The sequence below is a fragment of the Rhyacophila brunnea genome, unplaced genomic scaffold (assembly GCF_057557595.1).
Source record: "Rhyacophila brunnea isolate RB1 unplaced genomic scaffold, BYU_Rbru_1.0 scaffold_93, whole genome shotgun sequence".
NCBI classification, from domain to species: domain Eukaryota; kingdom Metazoa; phylum Arthropoda; class Insecta; order Trichoptera; family Rhyacophilidae; genus Rhyacophila; species Rhyacophila brunnea.
Window position 1 is genome coordinate 748,100 of NW_028233365.1, and position 12,868 is coordinate 760,967.

Here is a 12,868-nt window from a genome sequence, read left to right on the forward strand (position 1 = left end):
CAAAAAAAGAAACAAAATCAATAATGAAATAAGATCACAAATATTTTTAAAAAATTTTTATGTTTAATAAGTAAATATTTGTTTGATTATAAAGAGGGTATCTAAGTGCTAAATATTTAAATAAACATTACGAGAAAAATATGGAAAATTTTAATTTTATTCCGACACTCGGCTATGTTTAAAAGGCAAGCTATTAGTAAAAAAAATATATGTTTCTATTTCAAATGCAATTTTTATTCCATAAGATTGTATTATTATTTGGTTTTTTGAGCGACTATATATTGAGCACTTAACAAATTGGATAATATGCTAAAGGGCTTATTAAGCTCATGATAATAACCACAAAACAGGATTCAATTTTATGGTTGAAAATCAAAAAAGATCATCATTTATTTTGTAACATTTTTAGTTAGCGCTATTAGAAGCGAAAGAAATTAAAAGACATCAAAAGATGCTAACAAATTTCTTCAGGCAAGAAATTTATCTTCTGAAATAAATCAGTTGTGAATTAAACTGACGATATATAATATAAATTTGATGCATCTATACCAATAAAACCATTCTGTCTCATCTAAGTTTTAATAGTAAATAATTTTTTTTTTGAATAAATCTATCTTATTATGTTCTAATTATAATTGACCAATTTGATATCAGAGTCGTGTATTAATAAATGAATAGAACTTTATTGTAAAAAGAAATATTTAATATATTATGGAATTTGCATCTTTCTTTCTGAAAAGAATATACTGATTAAGTATAATGTGAAACAGTGTATATTTTAATCTTATTTAAAATTTACTCTGAATGTCCGCTGTTTTAGGATATACCTTTTGAATACTTTATTGTAAACTTCTTTTTGGTGTTCTTAAAGAAACTTATGACTACACCATGAAACGTATTTGTGGATTATTATGTCTCCATATAATCCTTAACTACATGTATAATTGCATTAAATTATAACAATCAACCAGATCTATGTGATTATAAACACGCTGAGGAGGTAATTTAATAAAGTTTTTATATAAATTATATCGATATTGTTGAATTTACCTATTTTCTCTAATGAAAATACAGCAGCTTAAAGTGGTCTAAAATCTAAATTTTTGCTCTTAAATATATATTTTCTCAAAATTAATCAATACATCAAATAAGTTCAATTACTTGATGCTTGAGATAATTATTTATTTCTTAAACATAAATTAAAATTAAGTGTTTATAAGCTCAAAATAAATATGTTTGTAAATATTTTCAGCAATTAGTATCTACCATTTACAGCCATAGTTATATAATCTGACTTTCTTGAAGCAAAAGAGCCAAATTACATGGTCAGATTTTTCGGATAACACATATTTTGATCATGAAATGTGAATTCGCACATTTTTTATTGCGTCATTGATAAATAAGATCACAATTAATTGAAAAAAAATAGTGATCAAAATTTATTGATTAAAAATAAAAACCAATGATGAATATAAACTCGTTATCCAGCCATAATGTCTGCATTTATGTAGCAAACTACCCTTTTTAGTATTTAAATATATCCTATTTAGTTTTGGCCCTGGAAACGCATATTTTTGCACTTGTTTTCAATTGACAAATCATTTAAAAGATTGTAGATTTAAGTTAAAAAATGCTTAAATATATTATTATTAATTTTTGTAGATAATTTAGATCAGAACTGAAGATGTCAACATTTTAAATTGTTTTTAATTTTAAAAATCACGCATAGAATCATATGATATTTTGATTATTAATGAGCGAAATGGTGATCTGTATGTTAAAATAAAGTATTTATTTATTTAAATTACTTTCGAACCTTGTTCTTTTATATTTAACAAGTTCAATAGTTTTAATTTTTTATGTGAAGAATCAAGTCCCTTTTTGTAACAATTATTGTTTTGTCAAAATTTTTAAATCATCTAATTTCTAAGATTGTAAAATTTGGCGTAAAATAATTTATTCCATCTATATATTACTATATTTCAATAATGTTTATAGATTTAAAGCCTCACTGTGTGCTTTGAAATCAAAAGTCCATAGAAGAATGCAAATTGCATTTCTTGAAGTCATGTGTTCAATATAGATAATCAAAAAATATCATTCAAATGAAAAACACACAAAAAATAGATAAATAATATAAACAAGTATATAATTAAAGTGAAAACGTAAAAAATTACAATATTTTCGACATGCTTATACGGTATTTCAGGTCAAATTAAGTAAAAAGTACAAATAAAACGCCTAATCTATTGAACTATAATATAAAAATAAACTATTCTAGATTAGTAATTTTCTTATTTGTATTCATGTTCGACATATATCTAAACTGGAATGTATAAAATAAATTTTAGTATAGGCAGTCTATCCTTTCTTTAAAAACCACAAAATAATAGAAAATTCATTTTCAAACATATAATCAAGTAAAACCTTACGAATTATCTTTAAGGTAATAATATAATTTTCCTTCTAATGTGTCTACATAAGACATGCGAGAAATTCTTTGCAGAAAAAATTCGTTCTATCTATCGTGAAAAATCATTTACAGAATACGATCGCGATAAAAGATAATTTCTAAAAGTGTATATGACACACTAGCATGATTCCTCACAAATAAATTTTATTTGAATTCCATAAGATTTTTATTCTTTTAAAAAGCTAAATAAAAATTCTGTATATATAAAAGATTTTTTAATGCTATAGCGTCAAATATTTTATATTCTTTAGGATGATATATGCAATAGAATATCATACTTTAGTTTGTGTTGTATTGGATGATATAAACAAGAAAATGTGAAATGATTTTGTAATATGCTTTCAATGTATGAAAAGAAAAATTAGCACAGAAACAATGAATAAAAACTACATATTTTTTTTTAATTTTCCCAAAAGCATGGTTAAAAAAATATAATAGACGTTTTATATATTATACAAAAATTTAGTCAGTAGAAAGAATAGCGTAGGTGGAATCTGTAAATAATGCCTGTACTACCTTATGACCTTTTTTCTAAATTTTATTTCTAAATTGTATTTTGACCTAAATTCTTAAAATACCTCGTTAAAATGTATCTTTGATCCAAATATTTTTATGTTTTCGATAATAGAAATTAAAAAAAAACATAAACAATTACCAAAAGTTAACATAATCAGGCAAAATTTATATTGGGTACTTTAAGTAGCAAAAAAATATAAAAAAAAGCCAAATTATAAATTTAATAAAGCTTAACATGACATCCTGCTAGAACGAATTATTAACCCACCAAGAATATGGTTTTTTGCATGATATAAATTTTTACTTGCAAAATTAGAATCTTAAAATTGCCTTTTATAAGTTTTTTTCTCAAACATAGCAACAAATTAGTATTTACAATAAAAAATATTATATTTATAATGTTCAATCATTATATTATAAAAAAACGTGCGAACCTGTCCTAAATTCATCGTGATGCTCGTATTTAGGAAAATCAGAAAAAATATGGATGGACAGCATATCTTACCAAGATTTTATTTTACAAGTGGTTGTGATATAACCCTCAGAGCAACATTGTATTCGATTATATGGTTGTTATAGTGAATAGAAATAAAGAAGAAGTCTTGCATATCTTTTTCAAAATATAATTCAAGCTTTGTTTTTTATTAAATAATCACACAATACAAATATAATATTTTAAATTGTTTACAGTTTTTTACTTAATTTTTTCGTAGTTGGGGTGTACAAATAATAAATTTATACCTTTTTATGTGTTACAATTGCAATCTTAATTTTTTCATAGGAGGTGTATAAAAATAATAAATAGTAAATTTATACCGTTTTAATTTGCTACAATTGTAATCCTACTTTTTCTGAGAGCGGTGTAACAAATAATAAATTACATCTTTTTTATTTTCTAAAATTGCACACTTACTTTTTCTGAGGGCGGTATGCAAAAAATATTAGGACATTTAGTACGCAAAATGATATAAATGCATAATTCAAAAACGTAATAGAGAAAATGATTTAATTCGGAATAAATATATTAAATAATTTTTATATTTATTTCAACATAACGTGATATTACTTTTAACATTTCAAAATGATTTTTAAGACAGAATTCACATTTTCTTTCGCTATAATTTTAGATGATTAGCCTGTCAAATAAATGAATATAATTTTAAAAACGTTTAAAATAATACTGTTAATTTTTTTCCCCGTGTTTATCGGTCCTATAAACCCAATTTAATATGAAATATATCATTTTTAGTATGCTTAGTCAGTAGATCCGCACCAAAAAACACAAAAAAAGTAAATAGATTATCATCGTGGTTTAAATCTAAATCTAATGGTATAAATTATTTTTTGTGGATCCAATAAAAAAAAACAATCATATTTTATCAAGAAAAAACCGAGGAAAATAAGATTTTCTTTAAAATTTTCTTTCAAAATCTTTTTATAAAATGTTGAATTAAAACTGTATATTATGCGGTCAAAAAACATTGGTGATAACATAGAACCAAAAAGCGAAAATAACCTATTACGAGACTGAGGTAATCAAATAGAGACTTCAATAATAAAAATATTTTTCATTAGTGTTAATTCCGAAGTGAAAATCTTCAGAATTAGATCTGTTCTACTTTTACGCATATTCCTGAGAGTATAAATATGTTTACATCATTTAAATTTTCGAGCTAGTTGTTAGATTTGAGCCATTGATCACTTTAAAACAACATATATTGAGAAAATTATTTATTTCAACAGAAAACAAAAATAAAACATTTTTTAAATATTTTATTTTTTGGTTTAAAAATATAAAAGCATTCAATTACATCATAAAATATATTAGAAACACAAAATTATTTTACGAAAGTTCGAAAAACACAAATTCAATTTATGTCATAAGATTTTATATACAGATGCTGTATATCGAGAATTTATAATTTTTTTGAAATACCTTAATTTTTTAATACTTTTATGGAATTAATTTATGACTTAAATAAGCATTACTCAAGAATATCAATTTAAATTATCTATTTATCTACAATTGATTCAAAAACGCATATACCGTATGAACCTTTATATTAATTTAACAATTTTTTATATATTCTTTTTGATGATTATTGCATCAATGTATTACCTTTAAATATTTATCGAAAATATATAAAAAACTAAAGATACCCAGAAATATTAATATTTTTTTTAACTTAGTTTTAGCTCTAAAAGCACCGTTTTTATATTTGATTTACGTGAACTATGTTTGTAATGTAAATATTATTTCACATAAAAAAAACATTTTTGGGTAATTTAGATATGAGTAAATCAGTTAGAGTTAAAGAACATTCTTTCCATGATATCTAACACACAGCCATACATTATAGATCTACTATATATCGTTATAACAAATAAAGCCTACTAATTTATAGTAAATACTTGCTTTTTATTAATTAAAGCATAGTTTTTGTGTTCATAAAAATATTTACCACCGGTTTCATTTATGGTTTAAAAAGACCTTGTACCTAATACACAAATTAAAATTTTTCGAGAAAATAATTGATTTAAAACTTTGGATTCCCAATGTAAAACAAAAAGTATAATAGTATGAAATAGTCAATATTTATTTATGTGTTAATTTTCTTTTTATAGATTTTATCTATTTAGACGTTGTCAGCGTGTTGGGAATGTTGCAGAACTCCTTGATGCATCTTTTGACATCTTCCCCTGATCTACCTCCAATAACTTCTCTTCTTCTCTCAAATGAAATGAGTTCAAGTGTCTTGCGGAGTGTGAGAGATATTATAAAATATAAAAGGCGTTTTATAAAAAAATTTATATAATTTAATTCAAAATATGGTTAATTAATTTAAGAAGTCGTCTATATTTTTTTATAAGCAAAATAATGGCTTACAATCTAAACTACAATTTAGAAAGCATAAATATACCTTCAACAAGTTTTTTAATTTATATAAATTACTGTAAGAAAAGAATTTATATATTATCGCCGTTCCTGAATATAATTATTAAAAATGTTAAATTGTGAAATTGATCAAAAGTGAAAATATAAGCAAGATGATAAACATTTCCGCATTCAATTCGTTTATGTTGACATATTTATTGCGCGGATTATGTCTTTTTCTTGAATCCTAATCTATATTTTTTCCTTCTTTAATTCGAATTGAATTTTAATTTTTTCGTGTATTTTATATTTTCAGGTAAATTTCACGAATCATAAAATGTAAAAAAATATTATTCAAAATTTATGTCTTAGATAATCAAAAATGAAAATTTTGCGAAAATTTTTATTATAATTAAAGAAGACGTTCTCGACCAATCAAAAATATCTAAGGCCATTTTTATATATATTTTCATCATAGTTTCACGATAAGAAATTTGAAAATTGCACGGCACAAAGAATTTATATTTTTTCGAAACTGAAAAAATTTGTGGTACGGTATTATTGAATATATTTTATTAATGGGTTTAATTTGATTTTTAGCTATTGAAAAGTGTATAAGCACAAGTTTAGATTACCCATTAAACATATTTTGTAATACTTTTTATGCACAAATGTTCTTCAGAATCTTTCTCACTTTCCATATTTTTAATTGTAGCGTTATTCTATATCCTATTGTTTGTGTATATTTCTGCTTTATTTAGCATTCCTAGCACCTTAATATGCGGCTGGGATTATTGTATAAACATTTTTGAAATGTAATTATTTTATATTTTAGTTAAGAAATGCTAATTTACTATATGGACATACTTTTAGTCTAGGTAATTTAAATATTCAATATAATCATTTTTTCTATCAATAAATTATGGATGTGAATTTTCCATGATCGCTTTTATTTATAGCATTGACTTCAGTAAATTTAATTAGTGGCCGTGAAAAAGAATTCAACATTTTGCTAAAACAATCATATTTTGTTATCGTGTTTTAGAATTCTAAAATATAAAATACTAATACATAAATAATTAGAGAGACTATTATCTATAGATAAAACAAATATTAGATTGAATTAAAGAGTCTAGGAAATATAAAATAAGAATAAATAAGCAAATTAGAGACAATATTTGGTTTAGATGAAATAATAATATCGTATTGAATTTAGAAAAAGAAGGCTTTTTTATCATAATTTAAAATTAGAGACAATATTTTGTTTAAATTAAGAATAATATTGGATTTAATCAAAACAAAAAAAGGTTTTTTAATTTTAATTTAAAATCATTGATAATATTTGGTTTAGAAGAAAAAAATAATATTGTTCGAATTCCAACAAAAAAAGGTTTTTTTAATGTTATTTAAAATCATTCATAATATATTTTTAGATACAAAAATAATAAAATATAATTTAAAGAAAAGAAATTAATCATTATTTTCTTTTTCTGTGATTAAGATAAGTCCCAGGATCATAAAAAAATTCAGGATTAAATTTGGTAAAAAAATATAAAATTATTAAAAGTAAATAAAATATAGAAAAAATATTTTAAAGCATTTTAAAAATGATCAAAACATATTGATAGCAATAAATTCGTAGGTTTATTATCTAAGCATCACCATAATTTATAAAAATATATTTTCGAAAATTATTTAATCTGAGCATATAATTTAACATTATCTTACCAAAATCTTAGAGTAAAAATAATTACATAACTGTTAAGATATTTTATAGTGTATAATGATTGATTGATCATCATAAAAAATACCCGAATTATCCTTAAATCATAATTAAAAATAAATTTCGTTAAGATGTAATGCCTGGGCATGAATCATGTTAACTTAAGCCTAGAACATATATTTATCAACATCCTAATTTCAACCAGGTTCTTCTAGTAAATTTTCGAAATATCTGATCCAAGTTCTCATCAAACACGCAAATATTATGCTTCTAATATTAAAAAAATCACCAGGATTGGATTTAGATGAAGTTATTCAAGTTTCGATGTATCCAAAAAAAACATTATCTCAATAGATATACTTTAATTTATATATAATTGTTTGAAAATATTTTTATTTTTTTCATATAATATTTTTACATGGTTATAGACTAATTATGCATTATAGTATAGCTAAATACATTATACACCAGAAAAAAAGATATACATAAAAATGGTTTTATTTGAATACTTCGATTTTTTATTGTAATTATAATCTGTGTATATTTACACACTTATTTTTGGGATAAGATTGTATTTTATTATTAAAACAATATATTTTTTTTATGTTTTAGGCGCATTGGAATTTTTTTATCAATTTTTATTTATTTTTGGAAGCGGAATTTTTTTACTAGATCTTGATAATCATAATAAAAAATAACACTAAAAAATAGAATGTTTAAGTCTAAGATGACAATTAATGAGTAAGTTTTAAAACAAAAATATTACAAGAAAATACACAGAAAAAAGATTATTTAACTTAAAAACTTAAATTAGACGATAAAAAATCATATTTTAATCCGGAATACAAATAAATAATATAAATATCTTTAAACACAATAATTATTTCTATATATTTTGTATTTTATTCTTTGAATAAAGATATAAAGGGCTGATTCAGGAGAAAGAATTTATCTATATTAATTCCCTTCATAAATTATATAATAGCTTAAATTTTATCCTAAAAATAAAAAAAAAACTTATAATTTAGCATAAAACAAATACATTGCAATTAAATATTAAAAATTATATATAACTTAAAGTTTAATCAATAAAATCAATAAAAAAGGATTTATATAAACTTAGTATTAAAAATATTAGTGTGTTTTAAACCTTTTCCCTAAAATATATAATTACAATTTAATTCGCCGTAAATTTTTTTTATCAAAATAGATTCTCATACTTAGAATAAATAAATAAAATAGCAACTAAAATTCAAAATGATAAAATATTTTAAGCTTAATTCTAAAAATTGTAAATAAAAATTAATAGAAAACTTGATATAAAATAAAATCAAAAATTTTAACTTTATTCTAAAAATTCATAAAAAAGAAATCAAAATTTATCCATATTGAAATTTTACCCCACTTTCAAATATAATCTAGAATTATATATAAATAATTTATTAAGTTTTTTCTCATATTTTTTTGTATATTAAACATAGGTTTTCAAATTTAATGAATAAAAATTTGTGAATTATCAGTTTTATTCATGTTTTATAGGTATTTTATATAAAATAATCTTTAACTTTTATTCTACACAATAATAATATATAATATAACACTAAACCACAATTAATCCTATTTACATTGCATTATTTTTAGTTTTAAAATCGCAAAAGACAACTGGCAAGTTGACAATAAATAATAATCAGTGTGGCTTTGAGTCAAAATCATTATTGAATTCGTAAAAACTCATATATTAAAAGTATAGGGCCGAGGTAAACTCTTTAATTAATTATTCTTAAAAAAAAAGTTATGAAAGAGGAGATAGTCAAAAGTATTAATAGGTGGTGCTGAAGGGAAACTTATCAAGTCAAGCTTGAATTAGCTAAAATCAGGAATTTGAACACAAAAATTAACCCTTTAAATAATTTATATATGTGCAACATAAGTTCATAACTATCTATATTAAATATTGTTTTATAGTATAATTTATCTTTTAACCTTGAATTTTTTGCTCGCGCTAAACTTTAGATTGCTCTATATTACCGATTTGTTGCATACTCTTTTCAAGCAAAATATCTCTACAGTCTTCTTCAATAAATATTCTACACACAAGACTTATACATATAAAATATCCATCTATACTATTTTTAAAAAATACGATTTTTAGTGATTTAATTAGCCTAGACATTTTTTAAATATAATTTTTGTATTCCCCAAGCCCTTATTAATGGCAAGACGAGACTACGACTACATTTCACTTTTCAATCCCGAAGGAAAAGTCGAACCAATAGCAAATATAGAAAAGAGTATAGAACTTGGTGCACTATCAGTCGCATTAATAAATGAATCAACATGTGAAGGCGTTATTCTAGCCCACAAGTTATTAACCCAGGACACCACAAAAAAGACATCCCAACCAAACGAAGTGCAAGAAACACCAACCCCAGAAGAAAAACAAATTTCACTCGAGTATCCCCAAAAGAAAATATTTAAAGTATCTGAAAAGACGCTATACACATTTTCAGGAATAACAAACGACGGCCTCCAAATATTCGACTATATCTTAAACAAATCCATCACAGAACGTGTAAATAAAGACAGAAACATTGATGGCATAAAAGTATTTGATCATCTCGCAAGAATTGCTGGCGAAAGAGCAATGTTTAGTACAACTCGACCTTTCGGATGTGGCTGCATTTTACTTAATATTATCGAAAAACTGAACAATGAAAACAAAAAGAAATATCAGATACAGCTGGTCGAGGTCGGTGCTGCCGGAAAGATTTCTGCATGTAAAGCAACTTGTATTGGAAACAGAGCTCAAAGTGCACGAACTATTCTTGAAAGAGACTATAAAGAAAATTTATCGTTTGATGAAATGGTTCAGGTTGGAATAAAAGCTATGAAAAATGCTGTTAGTGGGTTGAAAAGTGAACAGATCGATATTTGGGGCATTAAAGATTCGGGTGTTTATGAAGTAAACCCCGAATCTCATTTTTAAAAATTAAATGGCTCGAGATATAGTTATTTATTCATTTCTCAATAAAAAAATTCGTTAGGAAACTGGTTTATAAGAGGATAAACTTCTAGGTTGTCTTTCCATCTGAATAATTATTTAATACATCTTCAACATCATCACTTAAATGTATTTAATTTTTCTTCATGTTAATGTAAAGCCCAATATTTTGTCTATTTTATAATTCAGAACTCTGTATATCATCATTATGAATTTTTTATAAATTAAATCCTTTTATAGATTTCTTGAAAAAGAAGAAGCTTTGGTATATTGTGAAGATGATAAGTTCGCAGCTAATATTAAACAAATCTTGTCTATAAATAACTATATTTTTTTCTTGAATAATCTATAAGTATTAGACAAAATCTATGCATTGGATCGTAAATGAGATCGAGGGATAACACAATATCATAAAAGGTACCCGAAAGAACTCGAAGTCACAAGCATTAGATCGTAACATGAGATGGAGGGATAACACAATATCATAAAAGGTACCCGAAAGAACTCGAAGTCACAAGCATTAGATCGTAACATGAGATGGAGGGATAACACAATATCATAAAAGGTACCCGAAAGAGCTCGAAGTCACAAGCATTAGATCGTAACATGAGATGGAGGGATAACACAATATCATGAAAGGTACCTGAAAGAACTCGAAGTCACAAGCATTAGATTGTAAATGAGATGGAGGGATAACACAATATCATGAAAGGTACCTGAAAGAACTCGAAGTAACAAGCATTAGATTGTAAATGAGATGGAGGGATAACACAATATCATAAAAGGTACCTATAAGAAACTCGAAGTCACAAATTAAATTGAGGCATATTTTTAAACTATAGTATTGAGGAAAATTCTTGAACTTATAGGACTTTAAAAGATAAAAGGTATTGAAGAAGATGTAAAGAAGCACATATATCCAAGAGTATAGATATAATGTGTCCACAAGAAATCAATCACATTAAGCTTAAGAGAAAATCACAAATTACAATACCAAAATTAACCCATAAATAAAAAGATTAATTTACTTGAATAAATTTTAAAAGCTTAAAATAAAACTATCAGATAAAAATTCTGGGTTCATTTATTTATTGGGTATGTTTCGTTTTTAAATACTTAATTTTTGCCAAAAAAAAACTTTATATTGCTCTGTAGAACGGATATGGCTAATACTGCTTTCCATATTATCACTTTACGATGTTCTCATCGCATCATCATATTTAAAGACTCAACAGTTCAAGTTTTTTAAATGCTATGGTTTTGTGTATAATCTATTTCGGTTCTTATTCCTAACCTCTTAACTACGACTTATGGCATTTAGTGATAAACCTGCCCGCGTTATGCCCTCATGCTATGGGAATAATTTATAATATTAAGGAGATGTGCAAAACACAGACAACTCCAGGCGTACTAAAATAGGATGCTTTTATGACAAAATACCATAGGTTGTATTTAAGAACTCATAAATAAAAACTGAAGTAGAAACATTTAGACAAATAACAGGTCTATGAAAAATACCCAAACTAATAAGTGTCGAAGGAATATGATGAGCCGAGGAAAAGGGTGAAAATGTTTACCAGTATAAAATATAAAAAAAAACTTATTATAAGGCCAATATATACTTTTTCTCGATTAAAACGAGTAAAAGTAATAATACAAAACCATCCCATAAATATATTTACATAAGAAAGTTGTTAAATGTATTAAATTGTAAAAACATTAAAACCAAATCATATAAGTGAAATTATGTGCATTCTAAGGTTAAATTATTCGTTATAATTTTAGTTTTTGTTCCCAAGCACAACTTGCTTGATCTCTCATGCGCACAGCGTATTAATACTTTCGGCTATTTTCTCTCTCTATAGTCTTCTTAAAAAACCTCTCCTCCGAGAAAGACTTATCAATTCAAGGGTTTTTTTCAATCGCAAGGTTTGTATATATGCCTAAATATAGTTAGTTACTTCGGGCTATTTAAGATACATACAAGGGATCAAACTTTATTTATTTATTGGTTAATTTTATTTTTATCTATTTAGACGTGGTCAGCCCATTGGAACAATTAAACAATTCTTTTGCACTTTTTTTGGAACCATCCCCTGATCTATCAACATCAACTGCTCTTCTTCTCTCAAATGAGATGAGTTCAAGTTTCTTGGGGAGTGTGTGAGCTTGCATGTTTGCTTCTACTTCGTCCGGGATTTTTAATACCTTAACACATATAAGTGAAATATAGTTTTATCTATAAAATTTTGAAGCTTACACCAGTTTTAGATAAAATAT